At 37.9% G+C, this 22,079-nt stretch overlaps 1 protein-coding gene across 15 annotated transcripts in view; it reads left to right on the top strand.

Moving 5' to 3' along the window:
* Positions 1 to 22,079, top strand: part of NRXN2 (neurexin 2) — a 973,084-nt gene that overhangs the window by 110,906 nt on the left and 840,099 nt on the right. The window lies entirely within an intron of this gene.

Raw genomic sequence — 22,079 nt, forward strand, 5'->3', positions numbered from 1 at the left:
TCCCCAACAAGTTAGCAAATATACTTGCGATTCTATCACTAGTTTTAAGCAAAAGATTTCCTCTGTCTGCAATATGCTTGGTTAAAGAGACACTGCTGGCACTATAACCATTTCCTTTCATATAATTTGTAATAGTGGTCAGAGTTCCCTGGCACTGTCCCTCCATTCAATGTTAAATCATTTTAAGCAGTTTAACCCTGGATGAGGGCCCCTGGATGCCCACAGCACAGTCCTCACAGTAGGTATGGCTAAGGCAGAGATTACACACTTTCTCAGTCATACCAAATTGTACCAGCAATGTGCAATAGACTAAAATTGGTCAGCCGAGACTGATGCACATTGCTGCTCATGCTAATGCTTCCTTGTTAGCTCAAGCAGCACAGAGAAGATTTAATGTTAAACAAGTGAAGGTTGTCAAGTTCATTGAAGGATGGCAACAGGGAGCATCATTAGACACTATAGACACTTCAAAGAAATAAAGTCTTTACAGTGTCTACAGCATACCTTTAAATGGAACATGCAGAATAAACAAGTCACAGCAGGCATTGACTGAAGCCTGCAAGAGAATAAAGTTCTCTCAAAAGAGGAGAACCTAATTAAAGGAACACTATATGCAAGATTACTTAATCTATTGAAGTGGTTTAGGTGCCATCTGCCCCCAGATTTAACCCTGCAGCTGAAAACTGTTCTGCAAGATCAGCAACATTTTCTTTGCAGTGTTTAACCATCTTGTTAAACCAGAGGCGTTACCAAAAAATAGCAGAGTAAACCTCCACTATTTAAATCAGATCATCACAGAGAGACCATCTGATTGGTGCAGTTCAGTCTTATGTCACGCATTAGCCTCCAAATGCTTTATTATGGGAGAACATTAGATTGGCTGAGATCATTGATCTCTATGTTGTCAGCCAAAGAGGCAGGGCCAGCCACGGACAGAGCAGCAAGGTGTAAGATTCAAGATAAGTTAACGCTCGAAGAGTTCACTTTTAACCCTCATGGGGGCAGCCCAATCACCTAAATAGTTACTAGGGCACTATAGCATTAGGAATGTACATTTGTTTTTCAAAAGCTACAGCATTCCTCTAAGAAACTCTCACAAGTACATTAAATTTTTTTTACATTTTTAACTGCTTAAGCAGGGAGAGGAACTCAGACGTTTACGGTTACTGCTGATTAGCTAAAGGTATGCTATGTCAAATTGTATGTGCCTTCTGTGGTAATAAAAATATTCTTCATAAGTAAGTTTATTTTTTGTACTTTATGGTAATTTCAATCAGCTTGGTAGTTATGGGAAAAATCAAATATTTTATAATGGTGTTCAGTAAAAACAACTAACTTAAATCACATCGTTTTGTTACATTGCGAAGGGAGTGACCAGAAGACAAATTGCAATGCGTGGGCAAATACACATACATTGAAAGGTGCCTGTTTGCACTTTGGTAAGAATGTGTATGATGTGGTAATTATGTGCCTTAATGGTTCCTTTACATCTTCTCACCTAATAAAAACACTTTTAAAGCAAAATAAACAACAGCAGCCATCATTCTTAATGCTTTGTAATGATCCCACTTAGGCCACAATCTGTTATTTGCAAAATGTGAATTTAGTCTTTAATGTTTTTCATTAAAGTCCTGTGAATGCTGTCTTTTCAGACTGCTTTTCCGTTTTAAGTTTAATCTTTGGTAACCCTGTTGACAAAAAGCCAAAATCTTGCTAAATCATTCAATATTTAGACAAATTACCCCTTCCGTCTCCGTGTGTAAACATAGGGCTGGATTTATGTTTTTATTATTTGCTGAGCAGTGCAAACCAAAATGATTTTTCTTTAAACTTAAAAACCTATTACTTCCAGTTCTAGTATTGTTTTGAAGAGAAACCCCTCCATTTGCGCTGTGCTCTTAAGAAACACCCTGCCACAAGATTTTTTCAATGCCCACATATTCAACCTAAATGAAACATGACGGAATAATTCCATTATGCAGAATTTTTCCAGCAGATTGAGGCCATAGTTAGTGGGCCCACGTTGACCAATAAACTGTGTGCAGCACTCAAATTGTTCAACCACAGTCCAGTGCTATCCTTACTGATATCACAGGGGATTCACACAAAGTCTGAGAAGACCATGTGTGCAAGTAGTGAGGATTTGTGTAGTGCCACTATGAAAACCCTTATATTCCCAATAACATAACAAGAAACGAAACTGGTGAAAATAGGCCACAGCTTTTATTAAAATTATTTCACCAATCAATATTACAAATATTAACTTTACATCAAATATATAATATGTTATTAAGGCCTATGCAAATTGATCTGCACAGTGTGCTATCAATATTAAAAAAGGAAGCATAGTAAAAATTAGACATGTGCAATTTGTTTCATTTCGAATGTCAATTCGGATGAATTTCAGGCAATTCGGACATTCGGATACTTCCGAATGTCCGAATAGCTGAATTGCCGAAGTTTCAAAATTGCCGAATTGCCGAAGTGCCGAAGTTCCAAAGCACAGTATTGCCGAAATACTAATATACCTACCCAGTGGAAGAATGAAGAATGTTACACTGTATACAAGTTTAAATAAAAAGTATACAAACATAGCCAGGATTCAGCTGTAAGCATTTGCAACACTTACAACAATCAAGTAACACACATTCATATAAAATGTAAGTTACTTATCCAGTCAATGGAATGACAGGAATGAATAAGTAGATAACTCCCTAATTCCCACGGTATTAGGGAGCTATCTACTAAAAGGCTGAAAGACCTAAATTGGTCTTTCAGCCAAATTTACTAATACTAAGTAAAGATTACTTAATATAAGTAAATTATGCCCCTACTCACTATACCGTGAGTAGGGACATGTCTAGTAAACAGTGAGCAGCCTGAGGCTGCTCACTGTAAAAAAAAACACACAAAAAAACCACTGTGTCCCGGGGGCTTCTAACCTAAAGGGGGGGACCTATTGCCCCCCCAACCCCCACCCCTGAATGGCAGGTGGGGGCCCTAAAGTAAAAAAAGGGGGGGACCTATTGTCCTCCCCCCGGCCCTCACCCCTGAGTCGTGGGTGGGGGTCCTTAAGTAAAATAATGGGGGGGGGACCTATTGTCCTCCCCCTCGGCCCTACCCCTGAGCGGTGGGTGGTGGCCCTAAATTATAATAAGGGGGACCTATTGTCCCCCCCCCCGGCCCCCACCCCTGAGCATACACCACACACACACTAAAACTACAACACACACTGCATTCACCATATACACTCTAAAACCACAACACACACAATGCATTTACCTTACACACACTAAAACCACAACACAAACAACACTGCATTTACCATACACACACTAAAACCACAGAACAAACACACACAGCAATTACCATACACACACTAAAACCACAACACAACACCAACACACTCTGCATTCACTACACAAACACACACTTTATCTAAAACACACAAAACTACATCCATTATACAAATGTGCAATCTGTATCCATTTTACACACCACACAGACAGGGCATCTTTGTGGGCAGACTCAGAATGGGCCCCGTGGGCAGACTCGGGGGTGGGTCCAGGGAGCCCAGACTTTGAACTGTGTCAGGGGCCCCCAAATTTCTGATGGAAACCCTGGGTGGGGGCCCTAAATACCAATAAGGAGGACAATAGCCCCCCCGGTCCCCACCCCAGAGCGGCGGGTGGGGGCCCTAAATAAAAATTTAAACCCCCCAGGTGACTAGGGTTCCCCAAACCCCTAGTCACCCTCCTCCCAAGAAAATTAATTTACCGCTACCTACCCACCTCACCCTAAAAATAGTGAGGGGGGACCAATAACTAGGTACCTATAAAAAAAAAACTTACCATTTGATGTCTTCTTTTTTCTAAAATCGTATTTTTTCAGCCCCAAAAAGGCCAAATAAAAATCCATAATAACCGTCGCACTTTGAAGAAAAAAAGAACCTGAACACAAAAAAAGTAATCAATTTTCACCCATGCAGGGCCCCGCACAGACTGAGCTCTGCAGGGTGGGGGAAGGCTTATAAAGTGTTGCCCTGCCCTGCAATTAGGCTAAGAGCACTCTGGTTGGTTGGTTTAAGCCATCCAATCAGAGTGCTCTGACAGGTAAATGAAGAGACTGACAGGTAAGTCTCTACATTTACCTGTCACAGCACTCTGATTGGTTAGCTTTAAATCCAGCCAATCATAGTGCTCTGTGTCATTTTACACAGCGTGGGAAAGTTCTTTGGAATTTTCCCACGCTGTGTAATTTGACTCATAACAATACTCTGATTGGTTGATTGAAAGTAACCAATCAGAGAGTTATGAGTCAAATTACACAGCTTTTGCTTGTTAGGTAGATCCACTGAACCCCAGTGCCTTTGCGAACAAGTAATAAATATCTACTTTATTATCTTGTGCTTTTAAATTTTTGAAAGGCTTATATGGTGGTTGTTATGTTATCATAAGAATACTGTAAAAACCATAGCCACCGCAACATGCTATAGTGGTTATGATGCCAAACTTCACTTGGCACCACCTCACTGGGAGTAGTCAAACAGTTGTGCTGGCACTACTGTCACAATAACCACTACAGCTCACTGTCACATTTATGGTGCTTGGAGTGTGCAGTCAAAGGATGTTCTACTTTAGACTGTCTTAGGAATCCTCTCCTATTACAAGTGGAATGTTTTTTCAGGTAGTTTTGCTTTAATATTTTCTCGCCAGATTTTCAGTTCTCCACTTTTCACTCACTGATAAACCCCTAATGTCAGCAGGAAATTTTACAGACATACGTAGAATTCATCATTGCAAAATCTTGGGTTACCCTCTGTGTGACTCATGTGTCACATTTCCACGTTTGCAATTGAATGCTTTTTTAATTATTTTTCACTGTACCAATTACACCATGATCTCAGCTTGTTCTTTTTGTGGAGTTTACATCTGGTACACCAGTTATTCTCAATGTATTTTTAGTTAAGTTGTTTTACTCACATATGGCATACTATGAATAAAATAAATGTAACTAGCTGTAGACAGAACTTTCAGTTCTGTACGCAGAATATATTGTTAATACAATATATATATTATAAAACAAAACATTTACAGAGACGCTAAACTGTATTTCTGATAACATTTTCCTTGTTACTCTACTAGTGTGTAAAAGTTAATACTTTCTAAAAACAGGTAAAGTGAAAAAATATATCAAATGCTAATAAATGGAATAATATTAAGAAATATAATTATGAATTTTTAACAGAACTATTAAATGTCTAATTATCTTCACACAAGATAAAAAAAAGATAAATATTAGAACATCAAGAAAAAAATGTAATTAGGAAGTAATACTATTAAATGTCTAATTAGCGCTATAGTTTTTGCAGGCAAAATGTCTTTGTGATTTGAGAAAAGAGACTAATTTGATGTCCATTAGAACAATTTCATTTCCAAAGCACGTTTTGTTAAATAATATCTTAAAGGCTTCATTTATTCTGTTCTTTACTGTCAAACATTGCTATTCGATCTTGAGTTGAATTATGCATTTTATTTCACTGACGTTTACAGTGAGGTTTTGAAGTTGGTCTAAAACCCCAGTTCTGAAGTTGATCTAAAACCCAATTCAAATATCACACCAAATGTATTTTAATATGAATATTCAATTACTAGGATTCATTATTGTTATTTGTTTTCCTTGTAATTACCTCCAATCGTGTCTTTTTTCTAAAAGCATGTTCGTATACCTCTTTGGGGATGTTGATCAACGTGTTATGTTCTAAAAAGTGAGACACAAATGTAAAACAGGGAGTCGCCTATGGACTGTGACTGTCGGTTTCACTGGTTTCCATGGTGATTGTCCCACTTTGGGTAATTTAGAACACTTTTTAAAACAAAACACTTTGCTAAATCTCCTCATTGTGTCAACAATTCCTCAGGTCAGCTGTTCAGTTATGCCTAACTATAGGTTGCTAGCAAGGTATGGATTATATTTTTAGACTAAAATAAATAACTTTGAAACAGTTCAAGCTTCTCAGAATCGATCGAATGATGCTTCCTTGATACAGCAGGGGTCTTTGGGAACCATATTGTTTATTTTTATTCCTTACTCTCTGCACATCAGGTGTGGAAAGGCAAGATAGCAAATCCTGACTGTTTATAATTCGGTTTCTGTGGACATTTATTAAATAGTTACACAAAATAAAGTCAGACACAGTTAAGGTCTATGGTAGTGGTGCATGTTCACATGTGCTTTGTGTTAACATTGCCTTTGAACTGGCCCAAGTTTGAATCCCAGTCAGACCACCTCATCAGTAAATGTCCCTGGGCAAGATGTCTAACGACATATATCCATCAACTTCAAATCTTTAGACTTTGTAAGCTCGCTTGAACAGTTATAAAGAGCTGCAAAATACATTGTCACTATATATATGCTAATAATATAAGTAGCACATATGTTTTTTGGCTCCCTTTCTAACGGTGCTGTTTATTAAATAGTTTAACCCCTATACACCACTGCTATACAAGAGACAAAATAGCCAAACATTTGACCATACATTTTATAATTCACTTAAAATTCCTGACAATTTTCCTTTTAATGACTAACCATGTTTGAGTATGGCAGATTTCATTTTGTGTTACTTGATCTGTTTCACGTACACATACATTTTGTGGTGAATTAATTTCTTAATGTTCCGTATACATGACATACAGAGAGAGGATACTCCCAAAACACCTGTACCAGTATTACCTATATTGTAGGTGTAAGTATACACTACTAATGCTAGTAATACAATTTCAGATTATGTAGCTTTATTTTGTGGTAGTTCATTTTTAGGGGACTTGGGGCAGTCTGCCGGGATTATTATATTATATATACAATTTTTTTTTCTTATAATGGTTTGTGCTATTCTCTTCCAACTTTGTATGCTGTATTTTTGAGAATATTTTAGGTAATCAACATCCAACAAGTTTTCATTTATTTGTTTGTTTAATGCTACCTCACAGGTGTCCCACTAAAAACCCTGAAACTTTCCCAAAATCAACAAATATGGGGAAAGAAACAACCTAGGCCTCAATTTTATATAAGCTTTTTAAAAGATGTTAAATGTTTTGATAAACTTTTAAAATCTTTTAATATTATAACAAATTTTTATTAATGTAATATTTTTAGAATTTTCAATATATTGATATATATATTTTTATACCAGTTATATTTTTTAAAATATGTTACTATTCTGAAAGAAAAGGAAATTAAATCAAAGCCATAGACAATATCTGCATTCCTATTCTTTGAATTGAAATAGCCAATCCTTAATTGTCACGGGTTAATTATATCTAATTTGCATTTATTAAATATCCAAATATTATATTCTAATATACCAGAAATATGCATACCAGAAATATACATATTTTGATGTAGTAGAGACCGTCCTGAAGCTTTTAAATATCATATTGAAATAACAAGGATAACCTTAACGATTAAAATTTGTCAGGTTAACAAGTGCGTATTATATCTAGATGTACTACTATGCTCGTTAGACAAAGTCAAACGAATCATGAGGGAATGTTGTTTTAAACGGATTAATATAAAGCAATTTTCAGACTACAAATCTTAAAGGAACATTCCAGGGTCCTCAAAAAAATGAGTCATATTAGAGGATAATTGTTGTCAAATTTCACTTTTTGTTTTTTAAAAGATTATTAAATTTATTATTAATTTTAATTACATTTATTGATGGTTATTTTATCTTTAAAATGATGCATATTGATTTCTTTAGAGAAAACTTCATTTTTTATTTGTCTGAGCAGACCTTTTGGGTCAGACTATACTGTTACTGTATACTGTTACTCTAACCGACTGCTGCTCAACCTAACTAACCTGCTGATATAATTGCTCTTTGTGAACGTTAAAAAAATTAAAAGTGAAAAATCAGTGACAATAAGGATCTTAACATGTATAGCTTGGAGGAAAGATGAGACATGGCGGGATATGATAGAAACATTTAAACACATAAAGAGAATCAACACAATAAAGGTGGAGAGTATATTTTAAAGAAGGAAAAACTACCACAACAGGAGGACATAGTGTTAAACTAAAGGGGTAAAAGGTTTAAAAATAATATCAGAAAGTATTACCTTACTGAGAGGGTAGTTAGATTAATTAAATATCTCAACATGAGCAATGCATGTTTATATAGTCTGTTGACTTTTTTTTAATATCCTCTCTATAGAGTAGAGACGTTTCATGTATTACTTGATCCATTATGGTGTGTTTTATAATCCCAAATATTTATCTTCAGTGACAATGGTTACAGAACTGGATCAATGAAAAATACTGTTGAAGCTTAATTATAAGCACTCCAACAAATCTCTCTCCCTGGCAGATTTGTATAGAAGATCTTAGTACTTTAATTTGACATATAACACATCTTCCGTCTTTGACATAATATAAGATATGACTACTACCCTCGAAAACTTTCTTTAAAAAAGAAAGTCAACTATGTGTTCCAGTGACCCATTAACACTGGTAGAATGCACTTAATTTATATGTTGTAAGCCAAATATGTAGGCATAGTATAATGATTGTGTATGTTTTAAGATTTTATTTGTGTTTTTTGCATGGTAACATGTTTGTCTTTATGTGCTGTTATTTGGGGTTGTCTTCCTTAACCCCTTAAGGACCAAACTTCTGGAATAAAATGGAATCATGACATGTCACACATGTCATGTGTCCTTAAGGGGTTAAAGTCTCAAACACAAATACATAAAAAAACATTTTTTAACTATTATGATGAATGTTAATAGATAATGCCCACCTACCCTCACCTTTGGTGCCTAGAAATAAGCATCCATTTACACCTGTGCCACTGAGTAGAAAGATGTAAAGCTAAACAAGTTTGTATTTTTATGTATATGTTCATTATTTAAGTAAATATTTGAGATATACTTATTTATCCATCAGACAAAAAAATTAGCTGGGAAGCAGAAATGTACTTTTTTTCTATACACTGTAGGTGTGATAGAAAGATAATAATAATAATGTGTATTTATAAGAAACCGGTTGGCCTTTGCAGGGGTATACCTTCCCTAAACTAGCACTAGAGCATAACAATACTCTATGTATATTTATTTAAATGGTTAAAATGATGAAGCCTAGTAATACACTACACAAAACTCAACCCTCACTGTTATTATTATTATTATTATTATTATTATGTTATTATTTATATAGCGCCAACAAATTCCACAGCTCTTAACAGTGACTGGACGAACAGACATGTAGTTGTAACCAGACAAGTTGGACACACAGGAACAGAGGGGTTAAGGGCCCTGCTCAATGAGCTTACATGCTAGAGGGAGTGGGGTAAAGTGACACAAAAGGTAAGGATAGTATTAGATTAATGACAGTTGCAAGAGAGGAATCAGTCGGGAGCTATTAACAGTTTAATTGATCCGCTTTTATTGTATCTTTTTGAGCCTTACTCCTATTAGCGTTGTTAAAAAAATATACATAATCCGAACGTAGTAATCGAAGAGGCGGATAAGGGAGGGGGAACAGTAATCATGAGCCGCCAATACTATATGGAAGAGGCACATAGAATTCTAGGGGACAGTTCTACATATAAAATCTTAGACCAAGATCCCACATCCATGTATTTAAAATAACTTAATTGTCTTTTATCAGTAAGAAAAGAGAAAAATATAACCTCCCAAGATAAATTCAATTTTTATACAATGTGAATTGCAAAATCACTATATTTTACTTTCTCCCAAAAATCCACAAGCATTTAACAAATTCCCCAGGAAAGGAAACACTCCTTTTAGATTTTAGGTAACCCCTATTTGTACATTAAACACCAAGAAAGAAAACAAAAACTTAGGAGTATCTATAGTAAGCGAGACAGGTGAAGGAACATTGGTGTTAGATTGTAATAGTCTGATGCAACACACTTAGGAAGCAAAACTTCACTTTTAATAATATTAAATATAAAAAATACCTAATGTTTATATAACCACAAGACACAATTCTAAAAGAAATACAGAAACTCAAAAAGTACAAAAGAATTATGAAAAATGCCTCAGAAAACCATCAGTTGTGCAAATTTTAATTAAGGGGTGCCCTCGAAGGCACATTGGGGACAGTATAATGAGATTTGTTTTGACTCATTCACTTTCTACACGGACAAGATTTTTTTCTGTCTGCATTTTCCATTATTTGCTTACACTTTTTGAGTTTCTGTATGCAATAATAGTATTGTATCTTCATTGTTGCTATTTCATAGAGTTCAGAGTCTCTATCATGCAGTGTTACTGTATTGTTACAAAGCATCTCCCCCCTCCGACGTTACAAAGATACCTCGCAACCAGCAAGCTGGGTTTCTCTACCTCCAACTTACATATGGAAATATCACAATTCCATTTAGAGATTAATCCCCCAGGTTCTGTCATAGCCAAATGAGAAATTTATTTTAGTAATCACATGCTTTTATATGCACTCTAGTGCTCAAACTTAGACCTTGGTGGGATATTATCTCTTTTTAGAATGGAGGAGTATTCTGTCTTTTGTAATGATTTGTCTACTTCTAGCCAAGATCATTTAGATAATTGATTGGGGATAAGTCTACCTAGTACATCAGAAACTAAACTTAGACCAGTTCCTTTAAACATTAATACAAGTTACCCCTTAGACACACAAGGAACTTTGAAGTAGACATTCTGATTGTTGTTGCTGTTTTGTTTGACTTTTAGAATTGTGTCTTGTGGTTATATAAACACTAGTGATTTTTTTATATTTAATATTATTAAAAGTTAAGTTTTATCAATAAGTATGTTGCATCAGACTATTAAAATATACATTCCGTCACCTGTCTCACTTACTATACATATTCCTTACTTTTCATTTTCTTTCTTGGTATTTGCTAAAAATATGAATCAAAGCATGGGAATGGGATCACCTTCTTTATTAATTAAGGTTTAGGTGGCCAATCGCATTGCCATATTTCTTTTTTAATGATTGTATATTTTATGTTATTATCATTTTATCTTTCAGTCCAGGCTTTTATTAAAGTCTTTTGACACCTACTTTTTCTTTACTAATGCAGTAAATGTTATAAATATATTCATTGTGAGTTATTTTACCAGAAAGTAAACTTAGTTTTTAAGTATCTCCTAGATTTTATGATCATCCAACTCTGTGGTACTCACAGCTGACTTTACTATGAATGAAACTCATGATCCTGAGACTTTGAACCCCTAAAAGAGATACTGAAACTGGAACACTAACCACTACGCTATCTCAGTGGCTTTATATCCTGAATTTCATCAGAAGTTTACACACTAAATGTCCTCAAATTTCCCAGAATGCTTTTTTTTTCTTAATTTACACTAGCATATTACCACCTAACCCTTGTCTACAGTTTTCATAAAGTAGAGGCCGGCATGTGCTTATCTCATCATGGTTATAATTATCTAATTGCCAATATAAACCGTAGCGCAATTATGTCACCCAAATATTAACCTACCCTTGCTGATCATGGCATACATTATACATAAAAAAATTCCAGCTGCGCCCGCAATTTGTAGTCTACCATGGCCAGTGTCTTATGTTACTTTCAAGCCCAGAAAAGCAGCATACCCTTGGGAGGTCATTTTGCATTAATATTATTATAATTTATTTGTAACGCACCAGCATATATCACAGATCTGTGTGGCTGAATATTATAATTGCAAACATGAATGTCATGCAAGCGATAACAAAATTGATGTGAAGTGACAGATAAGAATGTTTTGTGCTTATATTTTCATGTACAGAAATTGTCTCTATAGAGTATCTCTAGTTAAAATAGTTAAGAAAAAGTGGACTGATGTACAGTTCTAAAAAAAAAAAAATAGAAGAAGAAGAAAGCAAAACAAGCTGACCCCACGCACTTTAAAAGGTTGGCTCTAATGAATTGTATGGCAAGGAGCAGACCAGAGATCGGACACCCATATTTACAGAATAAACTGAACTCAATCAGCCGCATCTATCAAGTCAGTAATAGCTGCTATACAGGGTCAAAGTGATAAATAAGGAACAATCACTACAGCATCCAATAGAATGTCTATTAACATATATGTCCGTAAAGTGCTTGTTTTGTTTTGATCAATACGGTCCTAAATTAAATGGTAGATAGACATTAGATATTTCTGCCTATCTCTTACAGTGTTTAAAATAAACACTGTGATAATATTTTTTTTTTTATATTTTCACATTTTTTTCTATTACCTATAATAATCATACTTTAACTCTGCTCATTGTAGAGGAATACACTGTTATAACATGAAAATGCACAGAAGGATTAATGATAAGGCCCATATTGCTTAGACAAAATCTTACAATCTATAAAATGTAATGAAGTCAATGGAACAGTGAGATTCATTTTGGTGAGTGTTAGTCTGAAGTCAATAGTAGCTGACATGTCAGGACTGAATGTTGCATTGAATATACCAGGAGTTACTTATAAATGGATTTCATTGAAATCCCCACAGAAAAATGAGAAGCCATATATAATAACATTTGCTTGAGAATAAATTGTTGAACATACTCTGACGTTTTCCCAGTGTTTCTGAGGAAATTGTCTCACTATGTAACATGCAACATTAAAACATGGAACGAACCTATCTGTCCACACTTACGGTTCAGGTGATCGCTTGTTCCAGAGACACATAATTGTTGTAATGGTGCTCAGGGCAGATCTGCTTAAATAAAAATTGTCATTAATAGACTCAAGAAATGTATTTTTGGATGGACTGGTTTTTGGCCAAAAATCGTCTTTTGTCCATTCGTCCGGATTCCGAATGGGAAACCGAAGGAACAAAAGAACACCAATGATATTCGTCCATGCACCATTCATCTATTTGTTTATTCAGATGACGTGCTTGACCTTTTGTATAACAGACAAAGGAGGGTCATAGTAGTAAGCTGATTCTCATTTAGTCAATCTGCTTAGTCCTGTGATATATGATGTCCAATGGTGTATGCTGGTGTTTATAATCAAAACAAAACAAAGCAGATTGTTGAAGCAGTATATTATTATTATTATTTTATTATTATTTATATAGCACCATCAAATTCCGTAGCACTGTACAATGGGTGGACTAACATACATGTAATTGTAACCAGACAACTGGACGTACAAGAACAGAGGGGTGGAGGACCCAGCTCCATGAACTTACATTCTAGAGGGTGTGTAAGAGTATATAAGAATAGCATTTAACAATCAAATTTGTTCAGCCGATATTCACTCTATACAAAGGATTATATTGAGAGTTTGGGTGCTACTGCTTTTTTTAAAATGTGTTTGCTTATTTTAAGCATTTGATCCAGCTGCCAGTCAGTTGAAATTCAGGCTCAATCCGAGCCTTATCTTCAAAATCTGGAAATTGTTGAATAGTTTGAACTGGATTTTGAAGTCAGATTGACACAGTAAAACAATGACTGGTTTTGCTCCATTCAGTTCGGGGACATTCAGATGTTAGTGAATAACTCTGTTCGACTTCTTCTGAACTGTTCGGTCAATGCAATTCTATTCATCTGAATGGAATTTCCAAAACAAAAATAATGTCTAAATTTTTCTGAAAACAAATGTGCCAATCATTTCAGATGAACAGAAATGTTTTTTAGTCCAAATGTATTTGAACGAAATGAAAAGTTCAGCAGCACCCAAGTCTTGTCATCAACATTGCTATATTGGTCTAAAACTTAATTTCTCTAATGCAATACTTCCTATTTACTCTCATTAGCATAAATTAATTTACCATTTGAATAAGGCAATAGCAAACATACCTACAGTGACCATTTCTTGACTATATAATCTGTAAATTGTGTCTGTTTTTTACTGGAGCCTCATTTCTTATGTTTACCAATAGTGAATTTGTTATATCCTCAGTCTGTGGATTATACAGTTCCTACAAAGGATTATTAAGGGACTTTAAACACAGTATTACGTTAACAAAGCAAGAGAAACCTAATTGTTCCTTTTTTGAAAAATAAAGTATTCTGATTTGCAAGTGTCTTTCAATAATTCTTATAATACTATAATTAAATTAGGTTCACACTTGATCCTTTATGTTACAATTGTGAAGTTTCTAGTCAGTCAGTACTATTATAGTTAAAGGGACACTATCGTCACCCAGATGACTTCAGCTCAATGAAGTGGTCTGGGTGCCAGGTCCCCCAGGTTTTAACCCTTCAGATGTAAACATAGTCGTTTTAGCGTTTACAATTTACATTGTTAATCCAGGGTGCCTGAGGGTGGGGAGGAAAATGAGTTTGTTTTCCTGACACTAAAGTGATCCTTTAAATTTCACTAAAATGATTTGGGGGAGAAAGTCAAATTTGAATCATTTGTTTTTGGTGTAGAAATTAAAATTTCAAAAAAAATAGTAGAAATGTAAATAAAAAAAATAAATAAATTAAAATACAGAATTGTTCACTGGAATTCAATGTGAATTCAACAAACATTTTAGGTCAATATGTCCCAACTGAAAAAAATCTCGGGGGTAATTTATATCTACAATGTGAAATTCACTTTGAAGTCACTGACTTCAAATAATTTTATCTTCTGTGGATAGCTCTGTTATTGCTAATTCAGACCTGTTATTCTTAGAGCACAATATAGCATTTCTGAAAGAAATACTATGTAATTTGTTATTCTTAGAGCACAATATAGCATTTCTGAAAGAAATACTATGTCATTTATGCTTTCCTTTTTTATGGCATTAGTTCACTAAGTGGTCTGCATTGGATTCATCTTGAATCCAGCTGCCATAATAATCTCATTGGGAGAGAATTTGATTTATTTGCAGTCCTATCGCATCTGCGGAAGTGCAATATTTAACTCTTACACCAAGTTTATCTTCTGGATCAGTAACATAGGTGAATAAGTTAATGCTTAATATTCATAGGTGAATAAGTCAATGCTTTTTTTCTATGTGATGCAGTGACAAAAATCAGAATTTGCTTTACATATTTATACATATAATCTATTTGTTCTTGTTGCATGGCTAAGTTTCTAAAAGCATTTTTATCTCAAAATGCATAACCTTTCTTTGACAAATGTTGAATTTCATAATCCAAAAATGTAATGCCAGTTTCTTCATTTTTACAGTTTGGTCCCATGTGTATATAGGTGTATTTTATTTTCCACCCACTGTAAATAACAGTTTAAATCTGTTTATCTATAATTTAAGCATACAGTGCTTGACTTATAGCTTTCACAGCACCTGAGATTGTTCAATATTAAAAAAAAGAAAGACTGAAATCTTTTGTTTTATAATTATTCTTGTTTTAGAACTATCCCCAAGGTCGTTTTCATTATTTTATAGGCCTTTACAAACCTTGGCATTTATGATTATGTCAAATGTTTTTTTTTTCCAAGCCTAAATAGACTATATATTTAGCATTGGATTGGTATAAGTTCCTAGTTATTTCTTCATACAAATTCACGATGTCAGTTTGTCAATACCTATGTATCATAAATCGCTATTGATTGGTGCTAACAATTCTTTTTTCTACAGTGTATTTTACCATTATGCATTATCTTATTCCTTCAAACTATGTTCCCCATTATCAATGTTAAATTCAGTGGCTTGTAATTGACAGGTTGAGTTCCTAATTGCTTTTTAGATAATGGCACCACATTTGCTCTTCTTCAGTTTTGAGGCACTTGTCCAGAGAAAATGAAGTTTAAAAATAGAGGTTTAATAATTATCATGAAAAGTACCCAAGTCTCATAAGAGTTAAAGCTGAGGCTGGTGTTTATTTCGCTTTACTTTGTCCCATTTCTCTTTAATTAAGGACACATGACATGTGTGACATGTCATGATTCCCTTTTATTCCAGAAGTTTGGTCCTTAAGGGGTTAAATGAACACTATAGTGTCAGCAATACAAGCAAGTATTCCTGACACTGTAGTGCTGTTGTGGCAGTTTAGATCCTTGGCCCCCTTCTTTGTAGAGTGAAAACTTTTTTTACACTGTGCAGCACTGACACTGATGGTAGGCACCTCTAGTGAATGTCTGAGTGACTGCCTCTAGAGGTGTAACTAGGCTGCACTGTAAACGCTGCCCTTTCTCTGAAAAGACAGCGTTTACATTGAAAAGCCTGCGTGGACAAGCTATAAACAGCTTAACCACTACATATAAGTCAATATATAAAATTTTAAGCAAATCTTTGCTCCTGCCTGGTATAATTGATCAGTTCAATGATAATTATTCACTAAGTAGTAAGCTGTGGCGATTATATGTAAGTTTTTTAACAAACAAACAAACATTTTAGTTTCTGGGTTTACTATTTTGACATGATTTAGATTGTAGAGGTAGGATTAGTCATGAAGTGCTGCCAGCTTATTGCATTTGTTAACCCCTTAACGCCGTTACGGCGTTCTATGCCGTCCCGCATTTAAAGAACTTTAAAGCCATTGTGGCGGCATAGAACGCCGTAACGGCTTGCAGCCCCTGGAGATCGGAGGTACTTACCTCCGCCGCGATCCTCTTCTGGAGGGCTGCCTGACAGCCCAGGCATCCCTCCCCCGGCAAATGAGGCCCCCGGGGGCCATGTGATCGCTCTCAAAGAGCGATCACATGGCCCCCTATAGCTGGCTGTGGATCTGCCAGCAGGGGGACTGTCTAAAATGTCAGACAGTCCCCCTGCTGGTGGGAAGTATTAAAAAAAAATAATTAAACATGTTTAAAAATAAAATAAATGTATTTATATATATCTATATATATATATATATATATATATATATATATATATATATATATATATATACGTCATACAACGTCATACAAAGTGTATTTTAATACTAATATAAGTACATATATTATTATTTAAATACACTTAGAATGACGTTACATATATATAATATATATATGTTGTAACGGACCGTTTCAGCATAAAAGGGGAAAAATGCGTTTAGGCGATAATCCCCTTTTCCATAGACCAGCAGCTACCATAAGCACCAACTTCCCGAACTCCCAAACTGCACGAATTCACCAACTCTCGAACAGCAGACACACGAACCCTGGAAGCAGCCGAACAGGAAAAGCAATATGGACAGCTTACACTCCTGGCAGTCGGCATACAGTCCCCTTCCCCCCAAGAAAGAGACACACTCCAGCTTCAGGGTTAAACAGCAACTCATTTACTCAGGGCTACCTGCCCAGTATTTATGCAGGTCTCCCACCTGGTGGACACTCCCCCAGGGGACCAAATGGAAGACTGTAACAAAGGACAGACATAAACCAATTACAGACACACAGCAGTAAACATTCCCACAATGCATCCTGGTTTCCTCCCTTCTGCCCTGGAGATAATTGTAGAGGTAATCCAATTATCTCTCAGGACAAAGACAAGACTCCATTACACATGTGGGGATCTAAATACAGTATTATGCTTTAAAATATATAAAGTCACTTTTATTCCACCCAACACAGACATGTTACATATCCCCAGATAGCTCAGGTCTGGGTGCACATTATTAGGTGAATGGCACCCAGACTACACGAATACAGTTTAATCGCCATGGAGCCAAAGTCTTTAATCACACAAATAGGCTCCATGGTATAGCTATCTGGGTTACTACAATTCCCATAGAAATACCGAATTCCAGTGTTCGGTTAACCTTGTACGATTAGGACCCAGGCGACAGACGGCTCAGCGGTGTTCGTGCAATTAAGTGTCCGTTTATAGTTCCATAGAATCCTCGCCGAACACCGCTGGTCTTTCGCACGATTAAAATGGCCGCTACCTCGTGGTCGGCAAACGAACAAAGGCCACCCAGCGTTCATCAATTAAGCTGCGGTTAACCGCAGCTTCTGGGCGGTTAATTGACGGCACACTCCATCTCCTAGGTGGTCCCTCATACGGTAGTTTGTTCGGTAGCTGGAATCTACCGAACACCCCGGCTGAAAGGCACGAATATGCCTTTCTGCAGGTAAAATAAAGCTTTTTAAAGTCTGGTCCATAGTCCAAAGGAAGCAGGCGAGCAACCAGGCTTCTCCAGCTCATAGTGGCGAGGTTGGTTTCGCCACACTTCTCCCCTTTACCAACTAGACTAACAGGGTACCTGACCTCCTGCCGGTCAGTGCCCTGGTTAGTCCAGCAACCCACCCACAAAACACAACTATTAGTACAGCCCCCCCACAATAACTGGGTACTACACCTGAAAAAATTACAAACTTGTCCAGGTCCAGGTGTCTCACCATGACTGTGTGGGGAACAGTTAGGCTGCCTTGGTGGGTTGCTGAGGGGGCAGAGACCAGCGGTATTCTGTCCTGGTGCCAGCACTACCACGGAAGTAGTCTGGTTGGAGCCTGGTTGCTGGAGACTGACTGTCTCCCCTTTAGGTGCATAGCTCGGCTGCCGGAGGGGGAGACCGACTGTCTCCCCTTTGGATACATTGCTCTGTGGCTGGGGGACAGGACCGACCGTCCCTACCCCTTGGGCTGTAAGTACAGAGACTACGGTCCCATCTGCACAGTCGTGGGGCTTAACATCTCCCCTTGGTGGGTTAGGCTGCCGCTGGAGAGAGGGTGTAACAAGCTCCTCTCTCTGGACGGTAAACTGCCGCTGGGGAGAGGGGGTAGCAGGCTCCTCTCCCTGCCACTCTCTCTGCTGGTGGAAAGGGGGACCAGCTGTCTCCCCTTTCATTCTCTTGTCCGGCTGCTGGGGTGCGAGACTGACTGTCTCTGCTCCCGGCAGGACACACTGCCGCTGGGGAGGATGGACGACACCATCAGCTCCCTGGGGTACACACTGCCGCTGGGGAGGAAGGGCGACACCTTCTGCTCCCTGGGACACACACTGCCGCTGGGGGGGAAGGACTGCACCTTCTGCTCCCTGGGACAGACACTGCCGCTGGGGAGGATGGACGACACCATCAGCTCCCTGGGGCACACACTGCCGCTGGGGAGGGAGGACGCTGCTCTCCTCTCCCTTCGCTTCACACTGCCTTCTTGGCATATCACTTTGCTGTTGGGGGGCAGGAACAACAACCTCTGCCCCCTGTAACTCAGCCTGCCGCTGGGGAGTAAGGACTGCACCTTCGGCTCCCTTGGACACACACGGCTGCTGGGGAGGATGGACGACACCATCAGCTCCCTGGGGCACACACTGCCGCTGGGGAGGGAGGACGCTGCTCTCCTCTCCCTTCACTTCACACTGCCTTCTTGGCATATCACTTTGCTGCTGGGGGGCAGGAACAACAACCTCTGCCCCCTGTAACTCAGCCTGCCGCTGGGGAGGAAGGACTGCACCTTCGGCTCCCTTGGACACACACGGCTGCTGGGGAGGATGGACGACACCATCAGCTCCCTGGGGCACACATTGCCACTGGGGAGGGAGGACGCTGCTCTCCTCTCCCTTCACTTCACACTGCCTTCTTGGCATATCACTTTGCTGCTGGGGGGCAGGAACAACAACCTCTGCCCCCTGTAACTCAGCCTGCCGCTGGGGAGGAAGGACTGCACCTTCGGCTCCCTGGGACACACACGGCTGCTGGGGAGGATGGACGACACCATCATCTCCCTGGGGTACACCTTTGAGTCCCCGAAACGCACTCTGCCGCCGGATAGGGCGACCGATACCCTTGGCTGGATCTGCCATGAACCGCAGGTACTCATCTACATGTCCACTCACAAGCCGCACGCATTTCTCTGGGGGGTTGGGTCCGAAGAAAATCAGTCGTGATCTCAGCTCTTTGTCAAACTCCTCCTGCGTGTAGCTGGGTGCCATGCTTGCTCTGCTGCAGTTGGTTCCTTGTAGATAGGGGCGCTGTACGGGTACTGGCGTTGCCCTCACTTTGTAATCCAGGAATGGTGTTGTCTGTAGCTGTCCCTCTGGTTGTAGGAACGATCCCGCCGCTTGCCACCAATTGTAACGGACCGTTTCAGCATAAAAGGGGAAAAATGCGTTTAGGCGATAATCCCCTTTTCCATAGACCAGCAGCTACCATAAGCACCAACTTCCCGAACTCCCAAACTGCACGAATTCACCAACTCTCGAACAGCAGACACACGAACCCTGGAAGCAGCCGAACAGGAAAAGCAATATGGACAGCTTACACTCCTGGCAGTCGGCATACAGTCCCCTTCCCCCCAAGAAAGAGACACACTCCAGCTTCAGGGTTAAACAGCAACTCATTTACTCAGGGCTACCTGCCCAGTATTTATGCAGGTCTCCCACCTGGTGGACACTCCCCCAGGGGACCAAATGGAAGACTGTAACAAAGGACGGACATAAACCAATTACAGACACACAGCAGTAAACATTCCCACAATGCATCCTGGTTTCCTCCCTTCTGCCCTGGAGATAATTGTAGAGGTAATCCAATTATCTCTCAGGACAAAGACAAGACTCCATTACACATGTGGGGATCTAAATACAGTATTATGCTTTAAAATATATAAAGTCACTTTTATTCCACCCAACACAGACATGTTACATATCCCCAGATAGCTCAGGTCTGGGTGCACATTATTAGGTGAATGGCACCCAGACTACACGAATACAGTTTAATCGCCATGGAGCCAAAGTCTTTAATCACACAAATAGGCTCCATGGTATAGCTATCTGGGTTACTACAATTCCCATAGAAATACCGAATTCCAGTGTTCGGTTAACCTTGTACGATTAGGACCCAGGCGACAGACGGCTCAGCGGTGTTCGTGCAATTAAGTGTCCGTTTATAGTTCCATAGAATCCTCGCCGAACACCGCTGGTCTTTTGCACGATTAAAATGGCCGCTACCTCGTGGTCGGCAAACGAACAAAGGCCACCCAGCGTTCATCAATTAAGCTGCGGTTAACCGCAGCTTCTGGGCGGTTAATTGACGGCACACTCCATCTCCTAGGTGGTCCCTCATACGGTAGTTTGTTCGGTAGCTGGAATCTACCGAACACCCCGGCTGAAAGGCACGAATATGCCTTTCTGCAGGTAAAATAAAGCTTTTTAAAGTCTGGTCCATAGTCCAAAGGAAGCAGGCGAGCAACCAGGCTTCTCCAGCTCATAGTGGCGAGGTTGGTTTCGCCACATATGTATATATATATTATATATATAATAAATATATACACATATATTATATATATATATATATATATACACACATATAATTACAATAATAAATAACATAATAAAATAAATAAATAAAATATTGAAACAAAATTTAATATAAATTATATATTCAAATGTAATTTCATTCTAACTGTATTTTGTTATTAATATATATATATATTGGTAACAAAATACACTTAGAATGACATTCTATATATATATATCTCTATCTCTAGAATGTAAGTTTATTGAGCCGGGCCCTCAACCCCCTCTGTTCCTGTACGTCCAGTGGTCTGATCTCAATTATGTGTCTGTTAGTCCACCCATTTTACAGCGCTACGGAATTTTTTGGCGCTATATAAATAATAAAATAATAATAATAATATATAAAATACAAATAACCGCAAATATATATATAGAGATAAATACATATAATTACATAAAAGTTTACACGTAGAATTTAAATACCTATAAATGCATACATATGCATATACATGTATATTTAAGTAATCTTGTAACATAATTATGTAATTTGATTAATTAAAATTTGATTGACATGACTGACAACACAGGGAGAAAGTGCAGAGAATTTAATTCGCAAGCACTATATTTGACCCTGTAACTCTCCAAGACACCATAAAACCTGTACATAGGGGGTACTGTTTTACTCGGGAGACTTCGCTGAACTCAAATATTAGCGTTTCAAATTGGTAAATTGTATTACAACGATGATATTTTAAGTAAAAGTTTTTTTCATTTTTTTTACAAACGAACTGCACTTTTATGGATTATATTATTGTTGTAATATGTTTTACTGTTTTAAAACACTAATATTTGTGTTTAGTGAAGTCTCCCGAGAATAACAGTACCCCCCATGTACAGGTTTTATGGTGTTTTGGAAAGTTAGAGAGTCACATATAAGGCTTGCATTTCATTTTTTTGACATTGAAATTTGCCAGATTGGTTATGTTGCCTTTGAGAGTGTATGGTAGCCCAGGAATG

The sequence above is a fragment of the Pelobates fuscus genome, chromosome 12 (genome assembly GCF_036172605.1).
Source record: "Pelobates fuscus isolate aPelFus1 chromosome 12, aPelFus1.pri, whole genome shotgun sequence".
NCBI lineage: Eukaryota > Metazoa > Chordata > Amphibia > Anura > Pelobatidae > Pelobates > Pelobates fuscus.